Genomic DNA, 13,377 nt, shown 5'->3' with positions numbered 1-13,377 from the left:
AGTGTAAGATGTGTATCCACAAGTTTCCTGTCTTATTTGGCTTATGTTGGCTTAACAGGAATGAGTCAAATCAGAAACAAATGAGTCAGCAATCACAAACAAAACTGTAATAGGCTAGATATGTCATGTATGTCGCTATGGAGACAAACTGGTGAATCCTTTAGGGGTCTAGAGACTATAGCCTCTCTCCTCGTGCCCTAACAGTTGGCGCTTCAGGACCCACTCCAACGCTGCAGCCGAGCCCAGAACCCAGGGCCTTGCCCAGCCAAGCCAGAGAGGATTGGTTTCAGCTGTGATACAGGAAGTCTCATTCAGCGGCTGGGTGTCATTCATGAAAATATTCCTGTGCCTGTGAATGGGAGTGCCGGGCTGTTCAGTCAGCTCTTTGCGCTTGTAAATCGTTCAGCATTCATGCCACGTCTGAGCAATGGGCCTGACAATTAAGCCCTGAGACTGCCGAGAATACAATAAGGATGAGAGAGAGAGAGAAAGAGAGAAAAAAAGTACACCACGTTCTTTGAAATGTCTCTTTAACTGCTTTGCTACATAACTCTCAGGCTGATTAACAGTGCTGTGCAGAGCTGACTCGTTTATTGCTTCGCTACATAACTCTCAAGCCAAGAAAATGTGCTTTGCAGATTGGAGTTTATTTTTGCAGTTGTACACTGTTCATTTTGTAGATTATTTTTATTGATGTAAACAAACCAATCTACCTGTTGCATTGCTAGTTTGTGTGTGTGTGTTTTCTTATTAGGTCAATGGGAATGAAGTTAGTTTTTTCCCCCTAGAAAACAGTCCTGAACATACATGCATATGTGTGTGTGTGTGTGTGTGTGTGTGTGTGTGTGTGTGTGTGTGTGTGTGTGTGTGTGTGTGTGTGTGTGTGTGTGTGTGTGTGTGTGCTTTAGCCACTGTATTGTTATGGTGTAAAAGATAAATAGCTGTCTTATGCTTCTGTAATATGTCTCAACACACATCCTTTGGAGCTGTCTTTGCCTTAGAGAAAGTATTAGTGCAGATTAAACATTAGTCATGAGTCACCATGGCATGAGTCACTCTGGCTGATAGACAAAAACAATCTGGCCTGAATTGTTTGGCCTTACAACCTTACTCACACTTAAGGAATTTGTATGTTGTATAGCATACCTGTCTATTTACTCTCTCTCTCACAGACACACACACACACACACACACACACACACACACACACACACACACACACACACACACACACACACACACACACACACACACACACACAAATGAGACAGGGAGACAGAGAACAATGCCAATATCCCCACCCAAATTGTAACAGGATGTCCTCCGACACCTTCTAACACCATCTTCTCTTTTTATCCTTATCCTAGCAGCTCTTGTTCATGAATCTGTCATCCCCTTCCCTTTCTCTTTCTCTGCCCTCTCTCCATGCCTGACATAATTCATTTGAACAACAGCTGTGTACCTCTCTTTGATATCCATCCAAAATGCTGCCTAGCACTTAGAAAGATGCCACGGTTGTAACTTGTTGCAATGCATGCACTACATGCTCAAGCCACTGTCTTTTGAGCTCCACTTGCTTGCTTGGGGAGATCTCAAAAGGCACGATGTAAGGCGCAGCGCCATTCATCGTGAACTCGTTTGCACTCCAGCCCCGGCGTGCTGCTGCGATTCGCCTCCTGTGGGATCTGTTCCAGATATGTGAAAAATGCCTCGGTCAGGTTTTGGTATGGGGAAAGACCTAAAACGCCACCGTGTCACGCCAGAGCCCGTGTTGGAGCCGAGGCCGAGTTGCGTACGTGCACCTTCACAGCATCGCGCCCCTATCCCCTGTCCTGTCCAGGCCAGCATAGAGGATTTAATAGTACGTGTCTGATGCTCACACGCGTGTACACACACACACACACACACACACACACACACACACACACACACACAAACACACACACACACACACACACACACACTCTATCTCTCTCTAAAAAGAAAGACAATCACTCACGTACAAGCACAAGTGCATACACAAGCATGAACTTGCACACTCACACACATGTGCATATACACTATACGCTTCCCCTATCTAATATTCTTACTCATACTCCTATATACACAAATACCTAAACAGTGTATCATTTGAACCTTTCTAATACCTTCTCTCTCTCTCTCTCTCTCTCTCTCTCTCTCTCTCTCTCTCTGCCACTCTTACTCTCCCTCTTTCCCTCCCTTTCATGCTTGTATGCTTCAATTATCTTGAATTAAATTGTTCTGAGGCGTATGTTGTTTGCTTTTTCATGGCATAAATCCTGAGATAATAAACCAAGACAATGACCCCAGGCTCAACAGTAGCCGTCTTCAGCTTATTTTCCTGCTGATATAATTACGGTTATGCTTAATTGGTAGATGGCAGCCTGTGTGTGCTGGCTGACAGTCAAGTCGAAATGACTTCTTCACACCTGTCGTGCAAGTCACTGGGAGATCTTTGGCAGGTTGATTCGTCAGATTGAGAGATGGGGGCAGATAAGAAGAGGAACTCAGCATGTCTCATAGCACGGAACCATAAAAATGTATACACATGTAGTTGGAATCAGTGCAGCACATCGCAAGTGGGAAATCATTTCCCCTAAACGAGTCCATTTCAGTACACTTAACTGTTTTAACTTTTTCAAGTGTACTACTGTAAAAGTGAACTACTAGTACACTAGTAAAGTGAACTACATTTGAATTATGTATGGCATGGCTCTGATTAAATGTATATGTGTTTCATTAAGTAAATGAGCGTACTAGCTCCTGATCCTGAGACACCCGGAATCCTGTTTGCTTGCTCACCATGTTTATCTTCTATCCCAGAGTGACATTACTTCTTTCCACAGCTTCGAAAGGTGATGCAGGTGTGTTAAGCTGCCACATGTGAGACATACCTGTTCAACAGATGAGAATGTTGGGGGCTGTGTAGTCTAGACATAACATTTGGATTAGGATATTTAGCAAAGTGGACACAGCAAAAATGATATCCTGAAAAAGATTTTAGCTGTAAGATGGTATTGCTAACAGAACTAATAAAAAACACCTCTCCATGGTCCATCACAGAAACTCTGATCTTCACATCACAATCATTGAATACATTAAGATTTTCATTAGTCATCAGACAATGTCCTTATTATGACCGCCGCGCAGGTTTAGTCAGAATGTTTTTTTTTTTTTTTTTTTTTTCGCATGCCCAAATTTCCGTCAATGATTCCCGGGACACTGAAAGACCGGGGTACACGAAACTTGGTGGGCATGTAACCCCACATGGATAGCATGGAACCATCGTTTTGATCTGTAGCCCCCCCCCCCCCCGCTGGACTGGACCCCCGAAAGGAGGGTAGGGCAGACACAGTTTTCTGGCCTAGGAGGTTTTTTTTAGTTTTTTTTTGCATTTTTTTATGTATGTTGATCTCAAGGGACCATGTCAACCCATTCCATAACCACTCATTTCATGTATAGCGCCACCTAGTTAAACACAAAAAAGTAAAAATGAGGTGTTGTAATCGCAGGTATCTGTGACCTAACATAGTCAAAACTGCACGAAATTGGAAGTGTAGGATCATTATGATACCCTCTGTATGCACGCCAAGTTTCGTGGAATTCCGTTCATGGGGGGCCACACAATAAATTAATTTATGTTACTATACACCAACTGGCCTGTAGGAGGTCCACCTTTTTTATGTATGTTGGTCTTAAGGGGGCATGTCAACCCATCCCATTACCACTTATTTCATCTATAGCGCCACCTAGTTAAAAATTAAAAAGCAAAAAATTAGGTGTTTTCATCACAATAGCTCTGGCTGACAAGGTCAAAACTGCACAAAATTAAAAGTGTAGGATCATTATGACACCCTCCGAATGCATGCCAAGTTATGTGTACTTTCGTTCATGGGGGGTCTTACAATAAAATAATGTATGTGTACATTTAGTGACGTACACCAACAAGGATTCCCGGGACACTGAAAGACCAGGGTACACAAAACTTGGTGGGCATGTAACCCCACATGGATAGCATGGAATCGTCGTTTTTCGTTTTGATCTGTAGCCCCCCCGCTGGACTGGACCCCCCGAAAGGAGGGTAGGGCATACACAGTTCTCTGTGAATATCTTGAGAACTGTAGGGACTAGCATGACCATTTTTTTCCGTATGTTTGCCTCCAGGGGTCATGTTAACCCATTTCATGTACACAGATGTGCACAAACAGATACACACACACACATATACATTCACAGTAATCATACGTATGACACATACTCACACAGTAGACATATGTACGCTTGCATGCACAGGCACATATGCAGGCACACACACAAGCACGCACACACACACACACACACACACACACACACACACACACACACACACACACACACACACACACATAACATACACATGTACATGCACACATGCACACAATTCAAGAATTTCTCAGAATTATGAACAGGCAAGATGGAGGTGGGGTTGTATAAAATGAATTTTTCATGTGAAATCTATGAACTAATCATGTTTTGGTACTTGTTGTCTAGCAGATATCAGTGAGAATTGAGTGTGGATAATGCAATTTAGTGAGACAGCTAGAATCATACAGGCCTTTCAGCGTGATTTATTTTTGTGGAAAAAATGTGCTGTACTGGGCGGCGGTCATATTTTGTACCGCTCTGCGGTACATCTAGTTATAGTAATCATAACAGGGAGGATACACTGGTCTTCTAAAACTATTTTTCCGCTTTGCGAACGGAGTGTTTCACTTGCAGACCAGATGTAGCCCAGGCCTAAGAATAAGTTGATTGTATTTGTTATGGTGTTTGTTGATTGCATTAACAATCTAGAGGCCCGATGGGACCTATCTCTAACACTAAGGACAAGGTGAGGAACTGTGGACCCGGAGAGTGGCTAGTGCAGGCTGTGCTAAAGCTCTGGCAGGTAGCCTGGGCTGCTTTCCTGTTAGGGCTGCTTGCATGCCCATCAGCAGCCAGCCCAGGACAGACAAGGGTTGAGGGGTATGCTGGTACCCTGCGGCGACAGCAGTTTATTTAGGAACGGGCAACACCCAAAGGGCCTGGGCGAAGAAAGACAGCTTCCATTCTCTCTCTCTCTCTCTCTCTCTGTCTTTCTATTAAATCTCTATTACTCCAAAAACACATGCACAGCATTGGCAAACAAACATTTAAAAAGCTTCTCAGCCACTGGTGTGCATGCCGACTCGATATGTAAAAACACAAAAACGTGTGCACTCACTCTTAAACATTCACACAACACTCACATGCACAGACATACAGCTCACATACAACAGTCAAAGAATGCAATAAACAACATCTCTCTCACTCTCTCTTTCTCACTCTCTCTCTTTCTCTCACACACACACACACTCACACACACACACACACACACACACAAGCCAAGCCAAGCCAAGCCTTTAGAGATAGCCCTCTTTAGTGTTAGCTGTTATCATGACAGACTTCCATAATCTCATAATCGGATTACAAGTCATCCTTATCTCACACACTATTTATCACACACATCACACACACACACACACACACACATATGCATTCATGCACACACACACAAGCTCAAGCACACGCACACACACTATACATTAATAGTCTTGTCTACACCTACAATACTTCCTCGTACACCCTCTTTCTCCTTCACTCTCTCAAATACACAAATGCATACTGCATGCCCATGTGTACATAAACACACACTGTCTGTTTTGGATACTGTTTATCTGTAATACATATACATTCACTGAAAAAGCGTTCTCACACACATGGACACACCTTTCTCAGGAATCAACATGCTGCTGGCTCTATCCCTGAAACATTCAGACTGTATAATGGCGCAGAGGGGACTGCATATTTTAAACACACGGCCGTAAACGTACCAAAAAACTATTGATGTGCCAAGGTTTGGGACTTTCTGCAATATGAAAACTATGACAGGTTGCAACTTGTGTTTGGAAATGGTTCACTGTCTAAATCTCCCACTTACTGGTTTATGTTTTACTCACCTATTGCAGCTGGCAGGCTTTCTCTCACACCTGTTGTAAGGTGTTTATCTTATGTGTGTCTGTATATATATGTGTGTGTGTATGTGTGAGTGTGTGTATGTGTGTGTGTATTATTGTATTGCGTGTTGTGAGTGGAACACTCCACCTTGGCCTCTTGGCATGCAGCGTTGATTAAATGTCTGCCAATGAGAGAGAGATGAAGATAACACTTGGCACGGAGCGACACTCGCGCACGCCACACACACACACACCTCCTCACGCAAGGCAGCCATTAGTCTCAGATGGATTTCACAACACTGGCTTTAAACAATCTCTTGCGGCACCGCACATGGGAAAATTAATGGGGGAATATCACTGAGATGGGATTTGTGTGAGTGTAAACATGCTTGTATGTGAGTGTACGCATGTGTCTGCAGTAGACAAGGTCTTTGAGAGTGTATATTTTAGTAGATATATTGTGTGTTTCAGCTTGTTTCCAAGCCCATGCACAATGTCTGTGATTGAGTTTAAGTCTTTGTATGTGTGTGTGTGTGTGTGTGTGTGTGTGTGTGTGTGTGTGTGTGTGTGTGTGTGTGTGTGTGTGTGTGTGTGTGTGTGTCAATCTTCTCTAAAATTCGAAGGAAGAGAGGGGAAGGAAAGAGACTGCCAATAAAACCATTACAAATGTTATGCATTTTTAGGTGCAGTCCAGTTCATGGCAAAGTTTGAGAATACCAGATTGGCTTCAGGGAATATGGAGGATATAGATAGCACTCCACAGGGGTGGATGCTCACACTTAAAAACAATAGGAACATCATTAAGTGTGAACACGGCCGCCAAACAATGCTCCAATAACGTTTATAATGGTCGAAACTATTCCTGACTGCTGCTGTCTCCTGTAGCCATACCCAACCCACTCTCTGTGGGGTGATTTCCTGTCAGTTCTGGGCCTATAAAGGAAACTGGGAACTATTTCAGCAGACTTTTAAAAATCTGACACATTTCCCAGTTTTGTTACTCACTGATTATATAATGTGAGACAGAAATAGGAATCCTTGCAGATCACCACAAAAGCAGTGTATTAGCTAAGACAACGGTTTATTAAAAATTATCTCAGGACTGGCCACAAAATTGAAAGATGCAATGTTGAGATAAACGGTAATTTTGCATGCACTCATGCATAGGACTGTGACAGCTTTTTAAACTTGACTCGAAGGCCACACATTCTCTGCAAATTGGCTCAAACAATATCACATACTGTATGCAAATAAAAGACAAAACACAAATCAACACAGACAACACAGACCCTCGGACACACACACACAGTAGCATGTTGCGCCTGACATCCTGTCTCAGAAGGGTTGAAGGGTCTTGTTATGCTTGAACCCGCTTCAGTCGATTACCCAACAGGGCCCTGAGGGAGAGGGACTTTGTGCCGTCCAAGGAAAACACTGGGCAGTGCTGATAGATGCCTTACCACCACTCCCACTCCCCCCATGTACTGCTGCTGCCCAGCAGGACTGTCCCATCAAGGGTTAGAGTCCACAGCAGAGCCCCCCCCCCCCCCCCCCCCCGCGCCCTGCAACCCTCCACCCTGCATCCACAAACCCTACAACGCTCTCCCTTTGGCCTCTGCTTGGGAAGGAATGTGAGGTATTTCACAACTTTCAATTGTTTGTCTTGTGTTTCCTTTCTCTCTCTCTCTCTCTCTTTGTGTGTATGTGTGTGTGTGTGTGTGTGTGTGTGTGTGTGTGTGTAGAGGGGGGCACTAACACTAAATAAAATAATAATAAAAAAAGTAAACTCTTTATATTTTGTGATGTTTGGTCATGTTGTGTTTTCAAGGTGTGTGCACAAATATTTGCAGAGTCCATTATTTTCAACAATAGACAAAAGTAATTCCAAATGTTGTGATGCATGTATAGTGACTTATCTGTGCATCCTTTGGATACTTTCTAATTGAAATCGGCGACTTCTATTTGAGGAAAAAGGAGATCTAAATGCACTCAATCACTGCCAACTTCTCTATTTACACAACAGTAGCGTGCTTCCAAAAAAACAGCCACTGATTGTTTTGATAAAACGGGTGACCCGCGAGACTGGCCGATGCCCCGCTCTGCTCTCTCTCTACAACCTCGCGAACCTTGGCAAAGCCCAAGCAAACACAGTCTGCACGCAATGCCGGGCCTGTGCCACAATGATTAACCCGTAGATGCGCGCGGAGCGAGCGAGCCCTCGCGGTGCTTGACAAAGGTCCGCTGCAAGAGGGAGAGTCGGTGGGTGGGACAGTGTGCGTGTGTGTGTGTGTGGTGGAGGGGAGGGGTGATGTGCTTCATGCCTGGCTTGTTTTGCGTGACAAGCGTCTCCATATCTTCTTTCCCCCACACGCTTCTCTTTACACGCTCCTTTCTTTTCTCGTTTTCTTTTGCCCCTCGCGCTCAATTTTCTCTCCTACTTAACTAGTCTGAGTCAGCGAAAGAGAGCCATTTAGTGGCACCTTCGTGTCCGAAGCAAGCAAGGTGACAACAAGATGAATGACCGAGATAGAGATTTCCGCACGCAACTATTGTTGTTCGCTGCGAGCGGAATTAAACCGACAGTTGGGGGTCGGGGGGGGGGGGGGGTGAGAGACGGCCACTGTTAGCTCACTTACTAATCTGCCGCGTATTCCTATCAGTGAGGGGAAGGTGATACAATTGGTCCCCCCACCCCCTCGCGCTCCTTTGTGAGCTGCTTGCGGAAACTGTGCTCGCGCGACTCAGCTATTCTCTCTTGCGTGTGGGCTTGCGTGTTGGAGGACCGCATTGAGTGAGAGAGCGGCTGAACTAATCTTGATGTTGCGTTTCTGACCTTATTTATCTAAGATTCCCACGCTCCGCTTTACACCACGGGTTATCTAATAGGAGAGCGGACTCTTTCACGACCCAAGGGCTGCTCTCTGACTATTCACTCTTACATATTATCAAGTTGTTGATTAGTTTTAACTCCTGACCCACTTGTCACAAAGTTGTCTCAGTTAAGTCCGTAACATGAAAAACTAAACGTGAAATGTAAAACATCTACACATTTAAACACAACAAAACTAGACTACAATTGCAAAATTATGTACAATATATTCCCATTTCTAGTTTGTACATCCATCTTTATATGTTTTTTTTAATCTCCACATGATGCATGTATATAAGGTGTATGCTTGCTTACATGTTTCTGTGCCTGAATGTGTAAGTGTGTAACTGTGTCCCTATCATGTCCCTATCCTTCTGTTGGTGGAATTGCAAATCACCAGGCCAGCCCAGTCTAGATTGGGTATCCCTGTGCCAGTGTGCCATGGGCAGAACTGCAGTTCATCAGTTGGGACCACCAACTGATTAGGGAATCAGGCTTGTCTGGAGGGTGGTTGGCTCAATCCCTGACTGGTTGGAAAAATGTGGGCAGAATAAGCCACATCAATGACTGAGGTGCCCTTGAGCAAGGCACCTAACCCCCCAACTGATCCCGGGTGCTGTGGCAGGGGCTGCCACTCCCCTGTGTGCTGTGTGTTTGTATTCACCATGGATGGGTAAAATGCAGAGACCAAATTTCCCTCGGGATTAATAATAGTATTTGTCTGTTGGTTGGTCTGCCTGTCTGTCTGTCTGTCTGTCTGTCTATCTATCTATCTATCTATCTATCTATCTATCTATCTATCTATCTATCTATCTACAGCCTATTAAGTTTGGCCTTGTCTGACCACATACAAGGACAGAAGCTTGGTCCTCAAATAATCCAAGCATCCCTTAACTCAAACTCACTGTCATGACAACTGCCTTGCCAAGTTGCCTGTTTAGGCCACTCCGTAATCCCAATTCATCCATAATGCAAGTGATGTCATTCAAGTTATTGGCAGGCCAGCTGACAATAGTGTAATTGCCGTTTAAACTGTTAAGGTGTCGGGTTCTTTAGACGTGAAAGCAAGGCCTTCTTCTTTTCCTGTTCGTGTCTCTGCTCGCATGCAGCTGGGTTTGAGAATTCGTGACTCCCAGGAACAAAACCTGTTGCTTACCCAATGGGGTATGTCTATAGGGGAAAACACAAATACTCTCTCTCTCACACACACACACATGCAATCTTGTTTGGCACACACATGGAATGGTAGTGAGTTGATTAGCAGTAAGAGCATTAGGCAAGGCATCAACCCCTATGCTGAACACCTAGGCACACAGACACACACAAACACAGACACACTCACACACACACAGACACACACTCACACACACACATACACCCACCCACACGCTCCCACCCACACACCTGGTTGTAAGGTGAATGTGACAGGTGTTTGGCTGTTGCGTGCTCAGACTTTGGCTTTCTTCACAGTCGTTTGACTCCCTTCATCTTGCACGCTCTGCTATAGGGAGATTCCTCTGCAGGGTCGTCAGAAACTGCACTAGTTTGAGGGAGGCAGTTTTGCTTTTAGTTACCGCTGATGATTATCAGTGTCACGCATTGGCTTTAAAGACTTCTCTACACTTTCATGATCTTAATGTTCCTAGTTCCGTAATGAACCATACAATATATGTTAAATGTATATGAGGATATATGTTAAATGTAAACTTTCTGGGTCTTAGAGGATTTTCTTGATAAATGAAAAACTTATACCCTCAATTCATAAAGATTATTTGAGTAGTAAAATAATACCTTGCCTAACATTTGAACTTCTGCCAAGACAAGCAATTGCAAGAACTTAAAAGAAACATGTTTTGGGAGTGATTAAGGAATTAAAATGATGCCATGGAAGAGGAAGGTGTTCAGCTTCAGTCCCATTTGTTGTCATACAATGAAAGTAAATGCACTGATATTATTTATCTATACTAATAATCGTAAATAATATCGTAAATAATAATTCGTACATGGAACTGGGCAATTGTCTCCTTTTCTATCAATTACTGTATGATGGCTCGCCATTACTGTATGGGCCCCTTTAGATGATTAGGGTAAACTTGTGTTTATTGTGTAACCCAAAGCTTGGTAAATGTCTCCTTTATCAGTTTCATGTGATATGAAAGAAAAGAAGCAGGCGCTCCCCAGTTCACACGCAACGGGACCTGCCATGCTTGGCACTACCGTGACTTCTGCCTGGGCAACGGCTTTTTGGGGGATTTAAGCAGTTGATTTCAGCCCTGCTGTTTTGCCTGCCTGCTGGAACCATGAGTGGCAGATCGCATGACTCCAAAGCCCAAGATCCTCGCATTTACAGAAGCTATGGCGCGCAAATATGTGCACCTCTTTGCTCAAAGAAAAAAAAACCCTCTCACGTCCTGCGCTCTTTGTTCTGCGAGTTTAAGACCCTTGTGTCTTTCCAGGGGCTGCTGCCTTCGCGTGACTGACCAAGCAGATTTAGGATTGTCCCGAACAGCGAGCCCACCCCTCCAAGCGGGAGCTCCGCTTTCTCACGCGAACACAAGTGCCGCGGAGCCGCAACTCGATGGGGTAGGCTCCGACGGGTGGCCGACACAGCGGGAGTCGACAGGCGCATCAAGCAACACGACTGAAGTCGTGTATGCTACTGCATGGCACTGAGCTTCAGGCTGGAGAGAGAGAGAGAGCGAGAGCGAGCGTGTGTGAGTGTGTGTGTTCTGCGCGCGCGTGTTTGATAACTTCAGCACATAATTAAACAGTCCCACTTACTCTCCATCCATCTCGGGATATAATTTCATACGATAAAGAATTTAATTGTATGATTGTAAATAACGGCCATGATGTGACATCGTGATTTAAAAAGCCATTGCTGAAAGCTATACATTTGTTTAAATTATAAGTGAAAACTGTTTAACTTAATGTTTTATTAGGCTGTAGGCTATGATTAAAGTTTTGTAATCATATAACCCAGAACAGACCCGTCACAAAAGGATGATTAAAAAGTCTGGTCATTTATCAGAGGGCCTTCGGCCTTACAGACGCCAGGTATGTTCAAAGAAAGTTTAATTTACCTAACGCACGGAAAAGGGCTCTGTTTACGATGAACTCATTTACCCTTTCACCTCTGCCGTTGCTGACGGCGTTTCCCCCCAGCACCAAAAAATCAGGTTGGGGGCAGGCAAGGGCTTGGCTGAGGCGCTCTCACGCAACTGGCCAATCTTTAACTAGAGTGCTAACAGGTGCATGCACGGAATGGCATCTGACAATTTTATCACAACTTTACCTGCCGTGATAACACACCACGCAAAGCCCATCCATTTGACGGTCTTTTATGGCTTTATTAGCCAATTCAGCAAAAAAACCCTAAACAAGAGCACAGCAGTTTTGACAGATACGTAGCTTACCTGGTCTGAAAATCAATATGGCAAAATTGCAACGTATTGCAATGCGCACAAATTGCTAGCAACTAAAATAAATAAAAATAAGGATGCCGTTGTGACAAAGAAAAAACATGGGGAATGGAGTCATATTCTTCTGAAGTAAAACCCATTTAAAGATGTAATACACAATCCGGTTTTTGATTTGATATTTGCGGTCAAATGTCGATTAAATGCTTTCAATGCTTTAAATTGCTCTTAAAAGACGGAGATGAATTCTGGCTTGGTCCGCGCCATTAGGCCTAGTGTTTCTTATGTATAGAGTTAGGACTGTGTACACACTAGAATTATTTCATAAGCCTTTTGTGTTTTAGAGCTAACAATGAATGGTTGAGACTTGCAGAAGCAATTCACTGAATAGCTTATAGCAGAGTACTGAATAAGAATTGCGGAGTGAAGCTTTGACAATACAACCCATCATCAATGCTACACTTTTCCGTCCTGCGTCTTATGTTTCCTCCTGTTTTCATTCATCTCTTGTGTTCGTTTGTTTTCTCATGGTGAAATGTAACGTTTGTCAGATAGCGTTGCCGTTTTTTCTTGTTGACATGAGTGAGATTTATCCAACTGCCAGGGAAGAGTTCTTTGATTAAAAACTCTCCGGGGCATGAAGTTCTTCTGCGCGGAACAGACACCTTTGCACGCCATGGAAACCTGTTGCCTAATAAGTTGAAGGGATCTTGGCAAAGGTAACATGACTACAGTATTGATGTCTAATCATTTCCTCAATAATGTATGACCATTAATAACCCCTGACAATATAAACACACACACCTGATCGTAATATTATTCTAATATTTAATACAAATAATGCAGTATTGCCTTTGGTTCGCATCAGGAAGCTATGGTGAATATTCCTGGCGCAGTCTAGCATTATTATTAGTGTTCTGTGTTCTTCATAAGCACTTGGCACCTGATGTTATGGTCAGAGTAGCCTTATTTCTTTATTAGTCAAGTAAATAGCTGTAAAATAATTGGTGTGGAATCTTTGCGTAAATGTCATAAAATTGCTGCCCTGCATATG

Source organism: Alosa pseudoharengus, unplaced genomic scaffold, assembly GCF_046254945.1.
Source record: "Alosa pseudoharengus isolate Yale_2024_CS ecotype anadromous, Long Island Sound unplaced genomic scaffold, YU_APseudo_1.1 YU_APseudo_1.1_scf_16, whole genome shotgun sequence".
Lineage (NCBI taxonomy): Eukaryota > Metazoa > Chordata > Actinopteri > Clupeiformes > Clupeidae > Alosa > Alosa pseudoharengus.
This window is presented reverse-complemented; position numbering follows the sequence as displayed.